The sequence below is a fragment of the Camelus ferus genome, chromosome 19 (genome assembly GCF_009834535.1).
Source record: "Camelus ferus isolate YT-003-E chromosome 19, BCGSAC_Cfer_1.0, whole genome shotgun sequence".
In the NCBI taxonomy this organism is placed as follows: domain Eukaryota; kingdom Metazoa; phylum Chordata; class Mammalia; order Artiodactyla; family Camelidae; genus Camelus; species Camelus ferus.
Window position 1 is genome coordinate 28298218 of NC_045714.1, and position 22802 is coordinate 28321019.

The following is a 22802-nucleotide window of genomic DNA, read 5'->3' on the forward strand; positions in this document are numbered from 1 at the left end:
GAGAACTCTAAAGCATGGTTCAGGGTGGAGAGAGCAGAGGACTTGAGACAAAAGAGTTTGAGATTCATATTTAACAGTTCCTATGTGTCTTTGAGCAAGATATTTAACATCTCTGTATCCTAATTCATTATTATTCACCTCTGATCCTGTACCATTATTACTACTGGTGGATAAAGTAACTTCTTTCTGAGAATTAGCTAAGGTATTGGATCTGAAAGTGCCAAACTGTGTAAGGGTTATTCAATTCAGAAAGAGAAAATGTATTCATTCATTCATCGAATTAATATCTATTGGGACCCTATACCTGTGTCAGGTCCTCTGCTAAATGCTGTTAATATAAAGTAGTGAACAATATAGTTGAGGTCTCTACCCTCACAGATCTTACATTCTGCAGGAAACAGGCAACAAACTAGCAAAAAAAAAAAATAACTGCAAATAAATAGATAATTACACATTATGATAACTTTAGGAAGACAGTAAATATAATGGTAGACTAGAGAATAAGTGGGGAAGCCATTTGGACTGGATGTTAAGCTATATGGACAGAGTTGAGGTCTTCTGAGATTTGAAGGTTCTAATCTCTGTGTCTGGAGGCTAAACCAGGCAGGCAGAAGTGTGATGGGAATAAACATTTTGGGGGCTCTTTTCTATAATACATTCCAAATTTCCTGAAGTGTTTGTCTTGCTGCCTTACTACTCACTGGACCACTGCTATTTATATCTTCGTGAGGAAGACAGATGTCCCCTAGACAAACATTCAGTGTCACTGAATTGTAAAAGGGGCTTTCTTAAGTCTAGTGAAATAAAAGTTTAGGAAGCTAGAATGTGGACAAAAAAAAAGTTTGCTTTTTAACTTTTTTTTTTATTGAGTTATAGTCATTTTACAATGTTGTGTTAAATTCCAGTGTAGAGCACAAATTTTCAGTTATACATGAACATACATACATTCATTGTCACATTTAAATTTAAAAAATTTCCTTTACATTAAGAGCGATTGGAATCTAAACAAAGGGTTTCACAATAAACCGAGGTAGAGAGACTTTAGTCTATACTTAAAGACAGTTTCAATCAGACAGAAAGAAGTAGTTTCCCACTGGTAAGAGAAAGAGGGAAACTGAAGGACAAGAGGTCAGCTATGACAGCACTGGTTCTTTGTAGCAGACATAAAAAAGCCTTTTGAAAGATGATTCTGGGGGATATTATTGTTGAAGAGCAAGCATCCATAATTGCCTATCTCCTTATTGGTAGAATACAGATTTTGTTGTGTCCATCTTTTTCTCAAACAGCCCTTGTTACTAAGAAATTGAACTCACCTCCAGTTACTGGGGTGGGGCTGGAGTTGAAGCAAAGAAAGGTAATCCCAGCCCCCTTGGGATGACTGTTGGTTCAGAAACCCAGGCTTTAGCCAATCAGCCACATGGCATTCTTTTGTCCACTCTTACTTGTTTTAAGTTGGTCCAAATCAGGCTGAAGGAAAAACCTTTTACTACAAGGTTACAGAGAAGTTTTCTCCTTCCTTCTCCCACTGGTGATGGAGGAAGCGGACTGCCAGTACTATTTACAGCCAACTCCTGACCAAATGGGAAACCAGCTTTGAAATGTGGCCAACAGTGTAGCTCTCAGAGTGAAGAAACAGAAAGAACCCACATCCCAGCTGTTCTTGTTTGTTGAGGTCTTAAACCAACCAAGTTTAATACTAGACTTCCCATCTTGTTGAAGTCTTGAACCAACCAATTCTAATACTAGACTTCCCGTTTTGTAATATAATTGTTTTTCTTGTTTAATCAGTTTGAGTCAGGCTTTCTGTTACTTACAGCCAAAATCATGCCAAATAATACAATAGGAGAAATAGCCAGATTGTTTTGGAGAAGTGCCAGAACAGGGAGAATAATTTTTCACTTCTATGAGTAGACCCAAGGAAGTTTTCAAGATTATTAGAAGAGTCCTATGCCAGCAGGAGGAGGTGAAGGCAGAATAGAAATGGACACATGGCATGATGTGATTAATCAGCAAAAAAGCTTATGCCATCTGCTTTAGCCTGAGAATGCTTTAGAAGAAATTCAGAATTTCCTGCATGTCCCCATGGGACAGAGGGACATGTAAGACAGTTGAGGGGGCTGCCTTGATAACTCCTATCAGGGGACTCCTTCCAGTAAAGAGTGTGGTGACTTTGTAGTAGAGGACAGCAAGGTGGGTTACTCATCTGGAGGTTAAATGAGAATCACTACCATTTTTCCAGAGGAAGAGTATCACCACCAAGACCCAAAGAGAAGGACTATTCAGCAAGGGCAGACCATGAATTATGCAAAACCCACCAGCACTGGATTCCGCAAGATTAGAGTTTTAGCAGGCAAGGTGAGGTATATCCTGAACCTGAGGCCACTAGGAATCAGCAAAGAACCATATGAAGGTAAGATTGTAAATATCTACCTATATTCAAACACCATATTAGAAGGGAAGATCAGGCTGTCACACCTATTGAGAAAGAAGAGCTATAATCTTGATAGAACACCTGGAATTAAAATTGATTAATCATTTACCTAAATGAGACTGCATTAATCTGCAAGAGGCTGTGTTATCCTCGTTCTGGTAGATTGCATCATGCGCCCTAGTTCATTGCCAATCCTGTATGCATGCCCTTTATCATGGGACCTCATAACTCCTCCTTCTAACAAGGTAAAGTCTAGGGTGGAGTCTATTTTCATGCTCCTGGATCTAGGGTTGGCTATGTCACTTGCTTTAGTGAATAGAATGAAGCTGAAAGAATATGTCTTGGTTCTAAGCCTACATCTCAAAAGGCCTGCATATGTCCATTTGCTTGTGCTTTTCTAAGTCTGCTATCATCATGAAAACATGCCCAAACTTAAGAGTTATGTGGAGGAGAGCTGAGTCACCCTAGTTATCGCAGCTGAAGGCATTTTAGATCAGTTGACATCCAGACATCCCCAGATGTATAAGTTTTCTCTTGATACTGCAACACATTACCACAAATTTAGTGGCTTAAAAGAATATGGATTTATTGTTATAGGTCTGGAGGTCAGAAGTCTCAGATGGGTCCACAGAGCTTCATTCCTCCTGGAGGCTACAAGGGAAAATCGGTTTCCTTGTCTTTTCTGGCTTTTATAGACTGCCTTTTCCAGGCAATATAGACAATATAGTCAATATTCTTTGACACATGGACCTTTCCACCATCTTCAAAGCCAGCAGAATAGCATCTTCTCTCCTGTGTGACCTCCTGCCAACCTCTTATGATTGTGATTATATTAAGACCTTTGTGATTATATCAGGCCCAGCTGGGTAAACAAAAATAATCTCTCTATCTCAAGATCCTTAATCACATCTGCAAAGTTCCTTTTACCATGTAAGGTAATATATTCACAGGTTCTGGAGATTAGCACATGGACATCTTTGGGTACCATTATTCTGTCTACCATACCAGATGTCTGAGCAAGCCCAGACCAAAATCAGCAGATACAGATATGTGAGAAAAAAAATGCTCAACGTTATGCATCACTGAGGTTTTGAGATCATTTGTTACATGGCATTGGTGTGCCAGCTGATAACTGCTTCATGTTAGAGACTGAACTACTCTTAACTGGAAGGCTTAAAATTATATCCTGCCATTAGTTAAAATGAAAACTCAGGGCAAAATGAGAATAAAGCAGTGAAGTTACTTTCCTTTCATTCTTCTTTGCTTTCTGTCTTTTTGCCCTTCTTTCCATTTTTTCATTATGAAAAAAAAAGAAAGTGTAGAAAAATAAAAGTATAGAAAAGAATTTTAAAAATCACTTCTAATCATACCATTCTGAGATAATTACTATTGATATTCTGGTGCATGTCCAGAATTTTCAAATATTCAGTCCTTAGAAATTCTATTATGGGACTTCCAACTGAAGGTTGACCTGACCCAGAAGATCTCTCTTTCCATCTCAAACACATAGGAATGCCAGAACAAACATATTAGAAAATAACACTAGTGAGAGAAGGTCAGAGTTGTGCATCCTGAACTCTGTACTGTTTAGGAGGAGAAAGCTGCAGATTAACCTGAGATTTCTTCAATATTCATGTAAAATATTAAAGAGTAAGCACTGAAATAGTAGAAATAAAATGGGAACAATATAGGAATCCAGAAGGATATGGATCCAACAAAATTCAGGGACAAGAATAAGAAGAAGCAAAGTAAAATCTCCCCATATTAAGTCTAAATATGTCAGTAATTATAATAATACAAATAGATCCTATAAGAAGTAGACACAATCAAGTAGGTTAAAAAAAATCCATCTATTTGCTACTTTCCACAGATGCACTTAAGTAACAAAACTCAGAAGGGCTGGAAACAAGATCTGGAAAAGGCACTTGATGTATCAGGCAAATATTAAAAGAAGGCTGTGTTGCACATGGCCACTAAGATATGAATCAAGTCCTGTATAGACTGCAGAGCTGTGTGTACTAGAGGAAATTTGGAAATAACCTAAAAAAAATGGGATGGATAAATAGATTATATAGTCCCATGATGGGATGCTTTATAGCAGTTAGAATGAATGAACTAGAGCCATGTAAATCAACACAGATTTCAAAAAATGCTGAATGGAAAAGGAAATAGAAAAACGTTACAGTCAGTCAGATAACATTTATCCACTGCAAAAAAAAAGCAGCTCTACATATCTCCCATACATATGCGGCAAAAATAGAAAAATCTGGACTGGGTGATAAGCCATAAATTTATGAGTCAGTCATTTTAGAGGGGGAAATATGGAGTAGAGAAATACAATAAACAAGACTTTAGTTCATATTTGATATTCTAATTATTTTAATTAAACATTCTGAAAGAGATATACTGTTGACACTTGAACAATAGGGGTTTGAATTGCACTGGTCCAATTATACATGGACTTTTTTCAATAAATGCAAGTTCTGCTGTTGGTCGAATCTACAGATACAGAACCACAGAAACGGAGGGACAACTGTAAAATTATACTTGGATTTTCTACTGCACTGGGGTGGGTGTCCCTCACCACCCACTTTCCTGCACTGTTCAAGGGTCAACTGTAATAAATTAATGTTTGTTTCACCATTCTGTCTGATTTTCTGTACTTTGAGAGAATATCTCGAAGTCTGGTTCTGTAAAACGGAATGAGGGCTATTTTCTCTAAGGTCTGTTTGAGTGCCAAAATTCTGATTTTACTGGCACATATAATATATAAAGAAGAGGAAGAAAAAGAAAAAAGAATTCCATAGTGCTTTAGAATCTGCAGGGAAATAGTAGAGCATTATTTACTAGAGAAAAGATATCAGGAAAACCCTAAATGTCTTGAAATAATGAAATTGACACAAATCTATTAAATGGCTCCCCTTTTTGGCATATCTGGAGAAGAATAAAAGAAATTCAATTTATAACTTAGCATAGCATTAAAAAAATCTTTTTCTCTGGCTTTCCTGTAACTTGTTTCTTTTCTGGACTTCCTCATTCTCCAGATCCTGTCCTTTCTGTTGCCTACCTCTGCTCTTTCTGAAGCCCCACCACACAGGACTCTTGTTTCATCATTTTCTCAATCCTTCCCTCCTGCTTCTTCCCAATTTCTCTACCCATTAGCCAGATTCAGCTGTCACAAAGCCTGGGAACTTACCCAGCAAAGACAGAACTTTCACCAAGCTGAGTAGTCAGAGAATTCTCCTGAGCAGGGATAGAAAAGGGAGTGAGGGTGGGCTGAGAACGCCATAAATTAATATAGATTGTTCTCATCACAAATGTAAACAGCTGGCTTTGAAATACAGACCAGTATTAGGAGAATCATCACAGCAACTGGGGATGAAAAGTATGTCCGGGGTTGGTTAAGGTCCCAGACACACCATTTTGATGGTAAACTCTGTGCTTTGTGCAGGTGGAGTCCCTGTCTGACCTGTTTTCTGTTATGTCTTAGTGCCCAGCCCAGAGAAAGAGCCCCAATATATTTGGAGGGTGACCGTGAGAATAAAAGTGTCAGTTTCTTTAAATGTAAAGTAGCAAATTTAAACAATGTCAACCGTAGTCACTTTATGGAAATTTTACCAGGAGTTAAGTGATCTACGTTGTATGGAAAATAACTCAGAAAAGGGAAGGGTAGTAGGCAAAGCATTGTGGACAGAGCATCAGTGTGGAGACCACAATACTCCTTCATAAATAGAGGGGACCTAAGTAAGCTCATTGATTGTAGTTTCTCACCTGTGAAATAGGATAGGACCCAACTGGGTCAAATTATCTCTGAGTTCAGTTCTTAATGGCTCACTGCAATGTGACTTTGTAACTCCTCCCCTCAAAGAGTGGAGCTGTGACTTGCTTTGAAAGATAGTGTGACAAATAATGTGCAAGTTGTAAGCCCTGATCTCAAGATTCCTTGTGTGATCTACCTCTCACCCTTGGAATCCTGCCTCCACCATGTAAACAAACCCAGGCTAGGCTGCTAAATAGGATCATAGACACATGGCCCATCACTCCCACAGCCAACAGCCAGCTGACTCCAGAAACAGAAACACTCAGCTGACTGGAAGCTGACTGTAGATACACGAGTGAGCCCAGCTGACATCGGAAGAAGGATCCAGCTGACCCTAACTCAAATCACTGATCTACAGATTGATAGGCCAAATGAATCATGTTTTTAAGCCATCAAGTTTAGGACTGGTTTGTTATGCAGCAAGAACTAACTGATACAATTTTCAAATCGAAAATTCAGTGAGTCAATTACTCTTCCTTCACTTGTACCTTCAGACAGAGGGCACATTTTACAGGAAAACTTCCCCTGACCAAGAAGGCATCCAGTGCATTGTCTTGATGGTCTGTTGTCTGCTTTTGTTTGGCCATATAACTTCCTGTATCATTGCTCCATTGACTATTTAAAGAGCTCTATCAGACGTGGTTAAAATTTAGTCCATACATTATCCCTGGGACCTATTTATTTCTGCCTCAACTTTTTCTTATTTAGCTAAGGCCAAGCTACTTGTGGCTCTTGATGTTCACCGAAGAAAATAATAGAGTAGGACATGTCTGTCTTTAGTTTCTGCTCTCCTCTCCTCTGAGAGCCACTATGCTTGAAGGTGGACAGCATCCTCTTGTTGTCCTTAGATGCTTGGAACTACTCACCATAAACATCTAAGTTCACTTGTGTGGTAACCCTTCAGATCAGAATTCTGGTCTCTGCATTTCAAGGTAACACCTAGTTATATAACAGATTCATTCTGCTGTGATGTAGCACATCACAGAAAACCCAGTTCAAATGGGCTGGAGTGAAAAGGGAGAATGTATTTGTTTCTGTTACTGAAGGGTATCTGGCTTCAGGCATGATTTTAATTAGATTTCCATCTTTTTCACTCCATCAATAATCACTCTTTTCCTCTGTTGCCTTAATTTACAGGCCATCTTTCTCCATATGGTGACAAAAATGGCTGCTGGAATCCTGTGTTTTCTGCTGAATAACTGCAGCATAAAAATATTTCTCTCCCCAGTAGTTTCAGCAAAAGTCTTGAGGCTGATTCTCATTGGACTCCTCGGCTCACATATTGTACCTAAACCAAGGAAATGGAAAATGCAAACTGGCCAAATTGGTAACCTGCTAGCCCCCAGAAAAGGATGGTGTGGGAGTGTTAGAGCAGGCAGGTAGCTAGATATGAGCAGAGAAAGGGGGACATGTGAAAATGGCAGAAAACCATACATCTTGTAAACAATGGGGGTTCTGGGACAGACCAAGAAAAGTAGGATCCTCTGGGCTAATAAAAAACCGTACCTTCTGGGTCGATAAGTGTCCTGGAGGCAGAAGGGTGGGACAGGACAGGAATCTTCACCATCCGAATATAACCTTTCCATCATTATGACCTCTGTCCAAATGTAACCTTTTGCTTATGATACCCCCATCCGAATGTAACCTTTTGTTCATTATGACCTCATCCAACTTCCTGACTAAGACTAAATTAAGGATGAAAAATCCCTCCTTCCGACCTGGGAAGGTGGAGTTGGGATGAAGATCAGGAAAGACAATCCCCAAACCCCTCCTCACCAATGAATATTCTACCCATTCATTTTACACTCACATAAAGAGCTTGCCAAGGAAATTAGGGGCAGCCACCCACCTAAGTCTGCTCGCTATTTCCTTGAGAGCTTACTATCTATCCCTTAATTAATCCTTGCTTTGCTTTCTTAATCTCCGCGCCTTGTGTCTGAATTCTTTCTGCGACAAGACAAGAAACTCTCGACTCCAACAGGAGGAGATGGTGGGCGAGCATCACTCAATCACGTAGGTCAATAGAGAGTGGGATTTCCACAGGAACATCAAGGGCTCTTACCAGAAGGGGGAACAGATGTGGGCAGGCAAAACCTTCCGAACGGTGGTTTTCAATCTTACTGTACATTATAGTCACCCAGGGGGAACTTTTAGAAAACACTTCCAAAAATATTAATTTATTTGGTCTGAGCATGGCCTGTGTCTCAGTATTAGTTTAAATTTGCCAGGTGATTCTAGTGAGCAGCCAATACAGAGAACAGTTGCATTAAGGATAGTAATAGCTAATTAAGCCTAAGCCAGGGGAATGCCTTGAAGCCTACGGGTCAGGTTGAAGAAGGGCATCTCTTAGGACAATTCCCAACACCAGAAAAAGCTAGGAATCAGTGTGGTGCAGTTGGAATGGGAGTGTACTGGGGTAGGCAGACAGAAAGCTCTAATTGCCCCCAGACTGAAGTACATTGGTAACTACCTGTTGTGTACACAAGCTGCCAGCCCTGATGACAAATTTTAAAATTAAAATTTGAGAAAACTTCTGCTCCAGAAAGCCAAAGAATCCACAATGACACCCCCAATTACAGAATGAAAGCTTCAAGGTCAGCTACCCTGCCAGAGGCCACCTCCCCTAGGGTCAGGTGTAGAGACTCTTGGGGGTCCCTGGCATCCTTCAGCCTGTTGAGCCCATACCTGCATCCCGGGCCCCAGTCAGAGGGTGGAACTGCAATTCACATCCTAGCCGCTGCGAACGCTTTCTCCCAGCCGATTGGAGGAGGCAAATTCTCCCCATATTTCTAGTGAGGGAAAGTTCTGGCCAATCACAGGAAGCCAACTCAATACTGCAAATGTGGGGATGAGATGGCAAAATCTGTTTTTGGAGCTGCAAGAGATACACCTCACCATGTGCAGAGCTGCCCCAGAAGGCTTGTTGTCAGGCAGCCTCTGGCGGCTGCTCACCGCCCAGGGGTGGGTGGGGGTTTCATAATCTGCTGGCTGCCTGGGTTTCTGCATCTAGAATTCCACATCTTCAGAGTTCAGGCCCTGAACAAAACCCAATGTGGGGCTTCTTCCAGAACTTTGATTTTGGGGAAACCAGGAGAGGAGACAACTCAAGGAGAGGGGTGGGATGCACTAGGCTGGTTAATGGACTGGAAACCCAAGCCCCGGCACCTTGATTCCTGTCCTATGTTACTGGACTTGGGCACATGACAGAGCCTCCCTGAACCTCAGTTTTCTCATCTGTAAAATGGGGTTCTAGATGTGTCTGAGAATCCTCCAAGCTCTGCAAATTCTGCAGGTAGGATAAGGAGGGGCCACTAGTCTGTTTTGCTTTGGGGCAACTGGTGGATTGGGGGGGCAATGGAATGTTTATGACCTCCCTCATTTTTAAGAACAAGAAACACCCGCTTTTCTCCTCGTCCTTTCCTTCCCTCCTGGCCACCATCACTGTCACTCTAGGTGCGGAAACACTGGGGACGATGCCTGAGTTGTGGAAGGGCCGCCGGGCCAAAGCCCCCATACCTCCTACCGAGGGCTTTAATTCCTGGGTCACACAGGGAGGCAGTCTTACTTCTGCAGATACCGAGGCGGGAGGCCGCTTCCGGTTTTGCTCTTCTCTCCCGCCCCGTCTCTCTCCTCCCCCTCCCTCCCTCTCCCTTCTACTGCTGTTTACTGATTCCCCAAGTCGTGATGACGTGCCAGGCCTGGTGCCAAGTGCGAGGGCCCCGTATTCATCAGGGGGGTGGATTAGAAAGCTCTGCCCCGGCGGAGTCTCCCGGGGCAGACATGGAAATAAACAAACTGACAAGACAGCACCCCGAGGGCTCCCGCGGAAATGAGCACGAGCTGTGTGGGATGCCCACGAGAGGACCCTCGACCCAAGAGAGGCCTGCCTGGCGCCCCTGGCCGCCGCAGCTGATTGCAGGGAGCGGGGGAGGCCGGGCTCCAGCCCCTCGGGTGCCGCAGTGAGTCAGGAGCCCGCCTCCCATCCTGCGCGCTCCGGCGAATCCCCGCCCCCCGCCGCCGCCGAGCGCAGCGCCTCCGCCCACCCCTCCTCGCCTCGACCCCAGCGCCCTCGCCGCGTGCTCTCGGGTTGGGGCGGATCTGGCTCCCCGACCTTTCGCTGCAGCCCGGAGCCGCGGCTGTTGGAGGGAGGCCAAGGGGTGCTGGTGCCCGTCCTGCTGGAGGGAGGCGATCGCCGAGCTGCAGTGTCCCTTGGCATCAGGAATGTTGCCCCGTAGCCCAGGAGGGGGGCGGGGGGAGGAGAAGGAGGAGGGGAGGGAGGGGGGAAAGAAACGGTGAAATGGTGAAATGACTCAGGATTCTTGGAGTGGCTAGACACAGCGGTGCTGAGGGCTGATTCCAGGAGCGGTGGGAAGCCAGAGGCCCGGTGGGTCTCTAAGTCTCAAACAGAGGGACCCTGCCCCAACCCTAGCTTGAATTTTTACGAAAGACTAGAAATGCGCTTAAAATGTATAGCTCTAAAAATATCAAACTGATGTATGTGAATGAATTCACACCAAGCAGGTGACCCAGAAAAAAGAAATAGGGTACTGAAGCCTTGAGCATCCACAGAATAAGCACTCTGCTAGGTCAAGGCCATGTGCCTTAACCCCACTGGCCTTTCCAGATGACTTTGGGGAAGAAAGACTGGATGTATGGAAATAGAAAGCAGCAAATAGGGTCATTTCTGTCTAAAACACCTAAAGGGGCCATCTCCAAAAAGCAACCCTGAGCTGCAGGGGATGCAGGGGGGGTCACCAGGTCCCCCAGGAGCTCCTGCTGGCTGAAATCTGTCCTTCCTCCATAGGCTAATGGCAGGGGAATGGCAACTGCTCTGAGCCTCTGGAAGGAAAGAGCCTAGATGTGCTTCCACGAAGATGGGCAGTGACTTGTTCAGCAGAGCATATGACTTGGGGTCTCAGCTCATAGAGGGCCAGTGGGAAGCCATCTTTGTTTCTGTTGTCTGTACCAGTTTGCTTACAGATGAGCAGGCTGTCCTTCCTCCATATAGCAGCCTAAGTCATGCTCCTGGAACCCAAGTCAGATCGTTCTGTCCTCTGCTCAGATCTCTCCAATGGCTTCCCATCTCAAGTCATTACCAAGCCTAAAGACCCTCCATGATCCAGCCCCTGTGACTGCTCAACTCTTCCCCTTCCTCTCTTCCCCTTCCTCCCCGCCCCCCCCCCGCCCCAGCCACCCTGGCCATCTCCCTGTTGCTAGAACACACCAGGCACACCCCTTTCAGGGCCTTCCCACGTGTATTCTGTCCCCTCCACCTGGAACTCTCTTCCCCCAGATATTTCTTTCCTTTCACTCTGCTCAAAAGATCAACCTATCCAAAATGGCATCCTTACCCCAGCACCTGTGCTCTCTGTCTACATAAACCTCCTTACTGTTTTCACATTCTTATTAGATATTCATTTATCTGTTTATCATACCTCTCTCCTGGAATGCGAGTTCCCTGAGGGCAAGAACTCTATCTGGTAGGCAGTTCTTCCAGGATCTGGCACACTGACAGGACACAAATAAACATTTGTGGAAAGAATGAAGTCAAGATCAGCCAGGAACGTGCTCAGCTTCACCCAGTGTAACAGCCAGGAGCTAAGCCCTGGTTACCTCCTCCTGACCTAGAACTTTTCTAGTATCTCATGCTCTAGCTGGTTATTTGGAAATGATCTCAAAATGAAATCAGACTGGACAATGCCTACTGAATCCTCTGGACACCTTCTCAAATGCAATTTTTAGGATCCTCCAAAATCCCAGATGCCCCATTACTCTGCAATGTAGATAAATATCTATAAAAATAATAAGTTCCAATAGATGTTCAGTGATTCATGATGCAGTGCCAACCTTTGGTCTTTCCTGACATTTCTTTTTCAGTCACCTTTGAAGGTTTGGCTGGAAGCCGAGGTTTTAAGAGTTTATGGCCTTTGTACTGAATCTCATCCTAGCCATGAAGTCTGGAGTTATTTTTGGAAGAGAGAGTCCTGCCAGCTGAACCAAGGATCATTAAGATCTGTATCAATGCATTGGAATACAGCCAACGGTCACTTGGGCAAAGATGGGCATTCTAAATGTTTCAGTCTTTCTGTGGCCATTTTTTGGAGCCATACCAACTAGTTTCTTTCCTTAGCAATTGCTTATTTTCTCTTTTAAGTTTGAATATTATAAAGGATGTCCAAGAATTTCAACAGTGCTAGTACTTTTTAAAATAGTACCGTGCAAAGAAATAATTTCCCATAGTTAGAGATGGGAAAATTGGGTTTGCATCTTTGTTGCTCTCCATACCAACTCTGTATGTGACCCTCTTTGTATTCCAAGTCCTTGTTTAAACAGGTAGGATTGTACAACCCACCTGAGAGGACTATGGTGAAGGTCAGATGAGTTATTGAGGAATAAAGTGCTTGATAGGTGGTTCAGCACTGTGTACTTCAGTGCCCAGCATGATGTGTTAGAAAGAGTATCAGAAAGAAAATTGAGACTCAAAAATCCATCTTTCTAGAGTCACAGTCAAGGTGGAGGCTATGTACAAAATACAGTGCACTGGGGCACCTGAAGAAAGGGGTTGAGAGCCAAAATGGAAAATCTACAGGTATAAAGGTCACTATGCCAGGGACTGGGCAGGGGAATGTAATTGGTGAACATATCAGGAGGTGTGCAATAACTGAATCATAGGGCTGGAACCAGTGGAACCAGTGGAGGGACCAAACAGTGGATGATATTTGATCAGACTAATAAGAAACAGAGAGTGCAAGAGTGGAAGAATGGGTAGGGCAGGAACTAGTTCCTGTCTTCCTCCCTTCTTTCATTTAGCAAATATTGTTGAGTGCTGACCAGGCATTACACATGGTCTTTCCATCATCTCCGGGAAACTGTCCCCAGAAAACTGATGAATAGCTACATCCTTCTGGTAAGTAGGCTGCTATTGGTACACTCTCTCCCTCCCCTGCCCCTCAGCCCACTCCAGCTTGGATCAGTTGATTAAAGAACTTGGGTATTTGAACCCCCTGAACACCAAGAAAAGAAATGTACTTTTCTATAGCAGGAAACCTGATGCAGGTTTCTAGGGAGACAGAGGAATTGGGTCTTCTGGGGCTTTGGTGATGCATCCAACAAAGCTGAAATGGCAGAATCAAACCAAATAAAATATCTAACCTCACCCTTTTGTTTTTGATGTATTCAACATCTATGTTTTCTACCAGTTGACTGCCTCTGTGTTGTCTGTTTTAGTCAATAAGCCACTAGGGGGATGGGAAATCTGTCTTCCTAACACATCAAGCACCAAGTAACCATGTAAAAAAAAAAGCACATAGAAAATATTGTCTAATGACAATGTGTTTTCTCTGACATACTAAATATAAAAGTCTTCAAATGACCAAAGTTTTTGATCATTCACTAAATATTTATCTGGTTCCTATGGTGTTCTCCTTTGTGAATGTAGCTTCACCTATCTTTTTTTTTTTCCTTTCTTTTACCATGTTACTGGGTCCTTAATGATAGGTTTTTATAATCCTATGATGATGCAGATCATGATATTGAAACCCTTGCTACTCTAGGACTTAAGAAGAGGAAGTGATTCACTTCCTGGAAAGAAACAGAGTAATGATACTAAATGACAAACTCTATTTGTGTTGAATTGGAAGTAGGAAGATGAAAGAAAAGTAGAATATCAGTCAGCTAATGCTATATAACAAAACAGCCCCCAACTCAATCGTTTCAAATAATCTTTTTTTCTTGCTATGTGTCACTGGTTGGATGGAGGCTGGATCATCTAGGTTAGGTTCAGATGGGCTTGGTTCAGTGAGCTACTTTGGGTAGATAATAAGAATACAAGAGGGCAAACTCGACTAATCCAGTTCAAGTCTGATGCATCACATGTGCTAACTTTTCATTGGGTAAAGCAAGTCACATTGCCACACTCATCACCAGTGAAGAAGGGTAATATATCCTGCCTCTAGTGGGAGAAATTGCAAAAGGTCATGGATACAGAGAGAGGTGAAGCACTGAGTATAAATAATGCATAAATTAGAATCTAGTTTTGGTATTTGGAATGTTTCCAGAATATGAGACTATCACTTTATTCCACCCCCTGATATTCTAACTCATTAATATCAGTTAATCCATGGATTAGGCTGTTCTAGCAGCAGTTGGAATTCTTCCCCAGTGAAGGCCCTTTTGGCTGTTGATTCATCAGCAAATGTCAAATCAGATGCATTGCTAGACACAGAATCAAAGAGTTTTGGGTTCAAGTCCCAGTGGTACCATTTATCTGTGCATCCTTGAGTGGTCATTTAACCACTCTGAGCTTTAGTTTCCTCATCTGTAAAATGAGCATAATACTTCATTCTCTATTTATCTCACAGGGATGTTATAAAGATCAAAACTGAATAATATCATGAATATGAAAGTGTTCTGGAAACTGGAAATAACTGCACAAGCTAGGTAGTGTTATTATTGGGCAAGGCACTCAAAGCCCTCTGATGGGTCCTGTTTGTATCAGAGATTTTCAGAAGTCCATCTTCTTATCCAATTCCACTGATTCAGTGACTTGTATTATTGTTGTGCCCCATAGATCATGTTCCTGGTGCAGCCAAAGTGAAGCATAATGAGTTTGAGTTGGGGTGGGACAGTTGGAGTAGAATGATTAGGGAAGGGACATGGAGAGAGGTTGTAAAGCAAAGGAAATAATTCAGCACACTTCTTGTTCTGCCGAACGGCAATGCAGCCATCAGTGTCCTTATAGGGTTTTAGAGCATGGAGTTCTGAAGCCAGCGTTCTTTCTTGTGGTTATAAAGTATTCCTTCCTGGTTATTTTCCAGTGGTTTTTATGGAGGTTAGAGCTTGCTATGGAAGGTAGTGCCAACAGACACAGAGTAATGCACAGCTTTGAGCAGTGTCTTGTGGTTTCCTTTGCTTGGCTTTCACTTCAGCTGTAAAATTCTTGATTTTCATGAATCCACCTAAAAATATCTACTTCTTTAACAACCTTAACAGTCTACATGATACATATTCATATCTGGAGTGCCATCTGTTCTATCTCTTGGAGTGAGCTGGTTCCTAGGTGTGTGCCATCAGCCTTATCCTGGAGGCGGCCTGGGGAGTCCATATGGCTTCTGGCATTTTCCTGGCCACACCAATACCTGGGCTCAAGCCCAGGAAGTGGTTTGGGATTAGGAATGTGCATCACACCAAATGGACTAAGGTTGGATCTTTGGTAAATTCTGGCTTTTCAGGCTGTATCTGAAGGGAGAAGGAAGGCCATGGGGTGTGTTGAGTGGTTTCTCAATGACAAACTTCATTACTGAGAGGGTTTCTCCCCAGCGTGACTATGGGCAAGACCACTAAATGCAATGGTGTAATCTCAGGTTTCGAGAAGAAGCATCCCACACCACATTCAAGATATGTTATAGGGTTGAAATGTGAGCTTAAGATAAAACAAACATGCAAGGGAAACAAAAATTCAAAGTTCAACCAAAATTAACATGCGTGGTGTGGGGGAGGGGCAGTGGTTGGAATCCAGATTCCTTGGTTCCAGCCTCAACTTTGTCCCTAACCAGCTGTGAAGTCTTGAACAGAGCTTTTCACTGATCTGGACCTCAGTTTCCACATCTGTACAAGAGTGAATTGGACCAGATGCCTTCAAAGTCCCACCCAGCTTTGTCATCTAAGACTTTCATGCTTCCCTGTCCTCACTGGTAAGATGAAGAAGTTGAACTGTTTTACCTCGAAGGTGCTAACTCTTCTATCCCATGATTGTACTTTCTAATAGGAGCAAAATGGAATTGCTCCAAGCTGAGCGTGAGCCCTGTGGCCCATATGTGTTCTTTGGCAAGAATTTAGGATTAGGGTTGGAAAAGAGCACAGGAGAGAAGAGGACCTTTTCCCATTGGCATTAGAATGAATGTTTTGTTTTAAATGCCCCAAATAAAAATAAAACAAACGAGTCTGCATTTCAACATTTCTCATGTACATAATAGAAAACATCCCATTTGCCAGACTAGTCAGAGTGCATTATTTAAAAGTGCGTTTTTCATCTGACAGGTACCATTTGGAGTACAAATGCATGCTTCTGGCAATGTCCCATGCCGGATGATGTTTTCCTTAGCATGGAGGGTTTGGAAACTGGGAGAGACACTATGCAGGGGAGGGAGTATGTCCAGAGATAAACACGTCTGTGTTGCTGATCTTTCAGGACCACCAAATTAATAACCTCAGTGACCTGATTCTTCCCATGGACGAATCTAGATAGCTCATTGCCACTGCAGGTGCCTGGAGATATAATGAGGATTCTCTGAGGCTTGGCTTCTTCTCACTTTTGCTTCTCTTTCTCTCCTAAAATCTTCCTCTTAGTACATCACCCTCTGTCTGGCCAGCAATGACAGGAAAGAAATCATTGGCTTACTGGGTTTTGAATTCATAGCTGCTTTCTAGGCTGAGTCTATGACAAAATGGTCTGTGTATACATCAATCTATTTGAGGGTGGAAAGATGAAAACTCTGTAAGCTAAACAACTTATGGGGTGCATTTTTAAAATTCTAGGTAGATGTTACATTTTGTAAATTCTTGTGGGCCGTTGTAGCTTTAGTTTGCTGCTCTGCTAAGTTATGTCTTGGCACACAGGGACCCAAGTGCAAGTAGTTGAGTTAGAAGGTGATGCCAGCAAGCCCATAAAGAAGTGAGGAGGTGAGACAGGGAAATGAAGGCAGCGAATAAAGGGTGCATTGTCAAACTAGGCTCCATCCCACTGGGGAACTCTGAGAGCCTATATAAAGCATGTATCTCAGAGTTATCCCAAGGGAGCAAGGAGGCCGAGGTACCTATGAACCCCTGCCAGTCATTGGTTGAGGGCTGCCTCAAAGAGGTGTTAATTACCCAGCACTTTGGCCTGTCTTGTACTAAGGCAGAAGCACTAGAGTAAGCCCTCAGGAGTAGGAATTCTGATAGGAGAGCATTATTATTGTAAGAGCTGAAGGAATATTGGCAGGGCTCCACCTGCACTTGCCACAGATAGACAAATCAGGGAGACCACATACAACAAATATACATATGAAACTATTAGAAGTCCTCCACTCAAATCTAAATGATAAAGGAGGCATAATGTTTCAAAACAGAAATGCCCCAAAATTGGAGTGACTTCAGGTAAAGCTTGATCCAGGCTCTTCAACACCTTGACCAGGCATGTTTTCCCCCCTCTAATTCTTTGTGCTACTTAGTATGTGTTGGCTCCATTCAAAATAGTTTCTACCTTCATGGTTGCAAAATAGCTAGCAATACCTTTTGAGGGGCTCTATTTTCTGGCTTCAGTATCCAGACAAAAAGAGGTCTGTTTTCCAAATATCTTAAATAAGTTCTGTAATTAAGTCTTTAGGGCTATAATGGCCCTGATTAGGCCATATTCCCACCTTTAAAGCAATCATTGCAGCCAGAGGGCTTAAGTCTATCAAAACTCACTCCTGGGTTTTTGGAGGGTGGGAAATAGTGACTTCAACTCAGAACACATGGCTGAGAAATTTAGTCTACGGGACAAGAATAGAAGGTAATTAATACTGAGGCCCTTGAATCTAATAGTACAGGTGTTTGACAACCTTAAACAAAGGAGCTAATCAATTATATTATATTTCAGCCGCCTGATGTCAGAATCCAGCTGAATGTCTAGGGAGGAGAGAAAGAGATCAACAGTGGTGTGGTAAGGGGGAGTGGTGAGGGGAGGGCAGGAAGGAAAAGTGATGGTGAAAAGCTTGGGTACCAACAGCCACTCCAGGGAGATGCATTCAGACTGTGTCTTTGACAACACTAATGCCGGGTAATATTTATTTAGCCAAGCCTGATAAGCAGTGTTAAGAGTCTCACCTCTCAAACTGGCACAGCACGGGGCCTCAGCAGCCAGGCTGCTGATAATTAGCAGTGAAATGCCTGGCATTCTCTCTCCTGCAACATCTGAAGGGATGCTTGGGACTGCTGGGCAAATTCATTTTCTTCTTGCTGGCTAGGATAAGGATGGAGCTTGCTGCAGAGAATTATTGAAGAGGCAGCCAGCCAAGGGCAGAACAAAATCGCTGTTCTGAACAGGTAGGCTGGGCTGAGAACTCAGGCAACCCATCTCTTGCTTGTGGAAGATTCCATATTCCCACACACTGCAACTTTAGTGCCCATAAGCATAGACCAGTACAGGCAAGGGGAGTTTTATTGTTCTTAACTCACAAATGCTGCAGTTGAAACAGCAGTTGCAGAATCAAAGAGTAGTGAGAATTCAAATGAACCTTGGAACTGTGTAGTTCAACCATGTTTACTGATGAAGAAGTGGAAACCTAGTACAGATGTGTGGCTTGTGAGTTCACTGCACAGTTGACACAAGAACTCAACACCCCTGTCTGCCAGTGCAGTGTTAACATTAACAATGTCTCTGATCTAAATTCCTGAGATCTAGCCTGCACATAGATCTTCTTCCCCTTTTACAGCTGAATCATTCAGTGAAATTCACACAGCAAGTCAGTAGACAATGGAAGACTCCAGTATCAATCAGTACTGTCCATGAATAATTCTGGAAACTCTCTCTAATTAACTAATAATAGTGGTGATGGGGATGATAGATATTACCTAGCTTTCAAAATATACCAGGCACTGTGCTAAATAACTTACATGCATTATTTATTTTGAATTTTAATACTCATAATATCTCTTCAATGTGAGTGCTATTCCTATTGTACGGTGAAGGAAATTGAAGTTTATAGAGCTTATGAATTTGCCTGAGAGACCATAATTAGTATATGTTGAAGCCAGGATCTGATCTCAGCTGGCCTCATTCAAGAGTATGCACCTGTAACCACTATTAGCCTTAACTTTTCCTTCCGAAGCCCTGCCAGTATTTCAATGACTTCCACATTTTTTTTTCCTCCAAGAAGAAATTCCATATCCTGAGAGATCTGGTATCCTCTTCTTTTACCCTGAACAAAAAATTATAAATGTATTGTATTTTGTAGAATTGCTTTTAATGATTTTGGAGATTTGATGCTTTTTTTTTTTTTTTTTAGAGGAACACATCTGAAACACTACAATTCCATATGTAATGACAGTTTTCCTAAATGTCAGTTCAAAAGATAGATTTATCAGGATTTGGAAATGAAATAATTTTCTTTTATTGCTGACTCCCCAAGCTCTCAAGGCTGCAAGTTGCATAGCAGACTTACTCTGGGGGTACTAGCCCCCATCCAAGGCATCCCTGCTAAATAGCCTTTCTTTCCTCTTGATTCCCTACCCCTGAACGCCATGACTTCCAATTCTCCTTCCTCCAGTTTCTCCAGATGGCAGACATCTTTCAGCCTCCTGGCTCCTGCAAGTTCTTCCTACTGAATTGGAGCCAATTCCTATAATCTGACTTCCTCCTCTTCAAAGGGGTGTGCTTAGCTTCTAAAAGGACGAGGACATCTGACACCACTGCCTGTTGTCCTCTCTCGCCAATGTCCTTATTTGATCTTAGTTTCCCCCAGGAGATCCCCATGGAGAGGTGACCATTGGTTTGACTCACATCAAATTTTCCTGTTGGCCATCAGCTCATTTTAATTCTTCTTTCCTCAGCTTCACCACTAAGATCCCACTCTTCTCTACTTTGAGGTTGTTTCTACCCACTATAATAGCATTATTTTAACTTAGGGCACATGGATTAATTCTGATCTTTTAAACTTCAAGCAGCTTTGTCAACTACATCACCAGAGAGCTGGTTCAAGGATAATCGAAGAATTGACCATTCATGCACAGGGGTATGGGAGGAACCACTCAGAGTGGAGGAGCAACCCACCCACCACAAAAAAATGGATGATGGAGGCAGAGGGAAGAATCACATAGAACATGCCTGATTGTGGTGTATACTCTTCTCTTTTTTTTCTATCTTAGCTTGTTAAGACCTGAATTTGCCTCTGTTTCCAACTTTAAGCAGTTACTGTCTTGTATGATATAGTCTAAGCTTTTCCTAGAATTATCAGTAAAAATTGCCCTCCTTCAAAAAATTGCCCTCCTCCTGTCTTCTAGAAATGTGTAATCTACCTTTCTTTTCCAATTTGGATACCTTTTACTTCTCTCTCTTGCCTGATTGCTGTGGCTAGGACTTCCAAGACTATGTTGAATAGGAGTGGTGATAGTGGGCAGCCTTGTCCCAGATTTTAGTGGGAAGATTTTGAGTTTTTCACTGTTGAGTACTATGCTGACTGTAGGTTTGTCATATATAGCTTTTATTAGGTTGAGATATGTTCCCTGTATATCTACTTTGGCTAGAGTGTTTTTTATCATAAATGGGTGTTGAATTTTATCAAATGCTTTTTCTGCATCTATTGAGATGATCATGTGGTTTTTGTCCTTTCTCTTGTTGATGTGATGTATTACATTGATTGATTTGCATATGTTGAACCAGCCTTGTGTCCCTGGAATGAACCCCACTTGGTTATGATGTATAATATTTTTTATGTGCTGTTGGATTCTATTTGCTAATACTTTGGTAAGGAATTTTGCATCTATGTTCATCAGTGTTACTGGTTTGTAATTCTCTTTTTGGTAGTGTCTTTGCCTGGTTTTGGTATCAGGGTGATGGTGGCTTCATAGAATGAGTTTGGGAGTATTCCCTCCTTTTCAATCTTCTGGAAGAGTTTGAGAAGGACTGATATGAGTTCTTCTTTGTATGTTTGGTAGACTTCCCCAGTGAAGCCGTCAGGTCCTGGAATTTTATTTGTAGGGAGGTTTTTAATTGCTAATTTGATTTCATTTCTAGTGATCAGTTTGTTCAAGTAGTCAGTTTCTTCTTAATTCAGTCTTGGTGGACTGTATGTTTCCAGAAACTTGTCCATCTCCTCTAGGTTATCCATTTTGGTTCCATATAGTTTTTCATAATATTCTCGTATGATATTCTGTATTTCTATGTTATTTGTTGTAATTTCTCCATTTTCCTTTCTTATTTTGCTAATTTGTGCTGTATCTTTTTTCTTCTTTGTGAGTTTGGCTAGAGGTTTGTTGATTTTATTTACTCTTTCAAAAAACCAGCTCTTGGTTTGATTGATTTTTTCTATTTTTTTTTCAATCTCTATTTTATTTATTTCCTCCCTAATCTTTATTATTTCCTTCATCCTGCTGACTTTTGGGGTTTTTTGCTCTTCTTTTTCTAATCTTTTAGCTGGTAGTCTAGATTGCTTTTTTTGAGATTGTTCTTCTATTTTAAGGAAGGTCTGTATTGGTATAAACATCCCTCCTAGCACTGCCTTTGCTGCATTCCATAAATTTTGTGTGGTCGTGGTTTCATTTTCATTTGTCTCAAGGTATTTTTTAATTTCAACTTTGATTTCATCATTGACCCATTGGTTTTTTTTTTTTTTAATAGCACGTTGTTTAATCTCCATGTTTTCCTTTTTTTCTCCTTTGTTTTTCTGTAGTTGATTTCTAGTTTCATGGCATTATGGTCAGTAAAGATGCTTGAGATAATTTCTATCTTCTTAAAATTGTTGAGGCTTTTTTTGTGCCCAAGTACATGATCAATCCTGGAAAATGTTCCATAGGCACTTGAAAAGAATGTATATCCTATTTTTGGGGGGTGTAATGCTCTGAAAATATCCACCAAATAAAATTTTCTATTGCATCTTTTAATTTCTCTGTTGCCTTATTTGTTTTCTTTCTGGAAGATCTGTCTAGTGATGTTAATGCAGTGTTAAAATCTCTGACAATGATTGTATTCCCATCAGTTTCCCCCTTTATCTCTGTTAGTAATTGTTTTACGTACTTAGGTGCTCCTATATTGGGTGCATATATATTAACGAGTGTAATATCCTCATCTTGTGTTACTCCTTTAATCATTATAAAATGTCTTTCTTTATCTTTCTTTATGGCTTTTGTCTATTTTGTTTGAAATCAGTATTGGTACACCTGCTTTTTTGGCTTTTCCATTTGCGTGGAATATCCTTTTCCATCCTTTCACTTTCAATCTATATGTGTCCTTCTCCCTAAAGTGGGTGTCTTGTATGCAGCATATTGAAGGTTCTTGCTTTATTATCCAGTCTGCCACTCTATGTGTTTTGATTGGAGCATTTAGTCCATTAACATTTACAGTAATTAATGATAGATGTGTGTTTGTTGCCATTTAGAACTTATTTTTACAGTTGATTTGGTATTTCCTCTTTGTTCCTTTCTTCTTTCTTTTGTGGTTTGATAATTTTCCTTTGTATTATCTTGGATTCTATTTAGTTTTTGTGACTCACTTGTAATATTTAGTCTTGTGGTTACCCTTTTTTTTTTTTGTAAGTCTATTGACCCATTACTATAACTGTTTGTATTAAACAGATAGTAATATAAGCTCAAACCCATCCTACCAAGAACAAAAATTAAAAAAAAAAAAAAAAAAAAACAACCCAAAACTCTGTGTTTTCTTGCTTCCTTCTCCCACTCTTAATGATTTAGATGTCCTTTTACAATTTCATGTTTATACTATTTGTGATTTGTGGTAATTTATGTAATTCATTATCACCTTTCCAGTTATGATTTTCTTGTCTGTGTAGCTTCTTGCTTCTTTTCTATTTAGAA

The 22802-nt window shown here is 41.6% G+C and overlaps 1 long non-coding RNA gene across 1 annotated transcript in view; it reads left to right on the forward strand.

Moving 5' to 3' along the window:
• Nucleotides 1-9990: 9990 nt before the first annotated feature.
• Nucleotides 9991-22802, forward strand: part of LOC106729905 — an 80239-nt gene continuing 67427 nt past the window's right edge. Inside the window, exon 1 of the long non-coding RNA XR_004313129.1 lies at nucleotides 9991-10210. This is a non-coding gene — a long non-coding RNA (uncharacterized LOC106729905). The remainder of the gene's footprint in view (nucleotides 10211-22802) is intronic.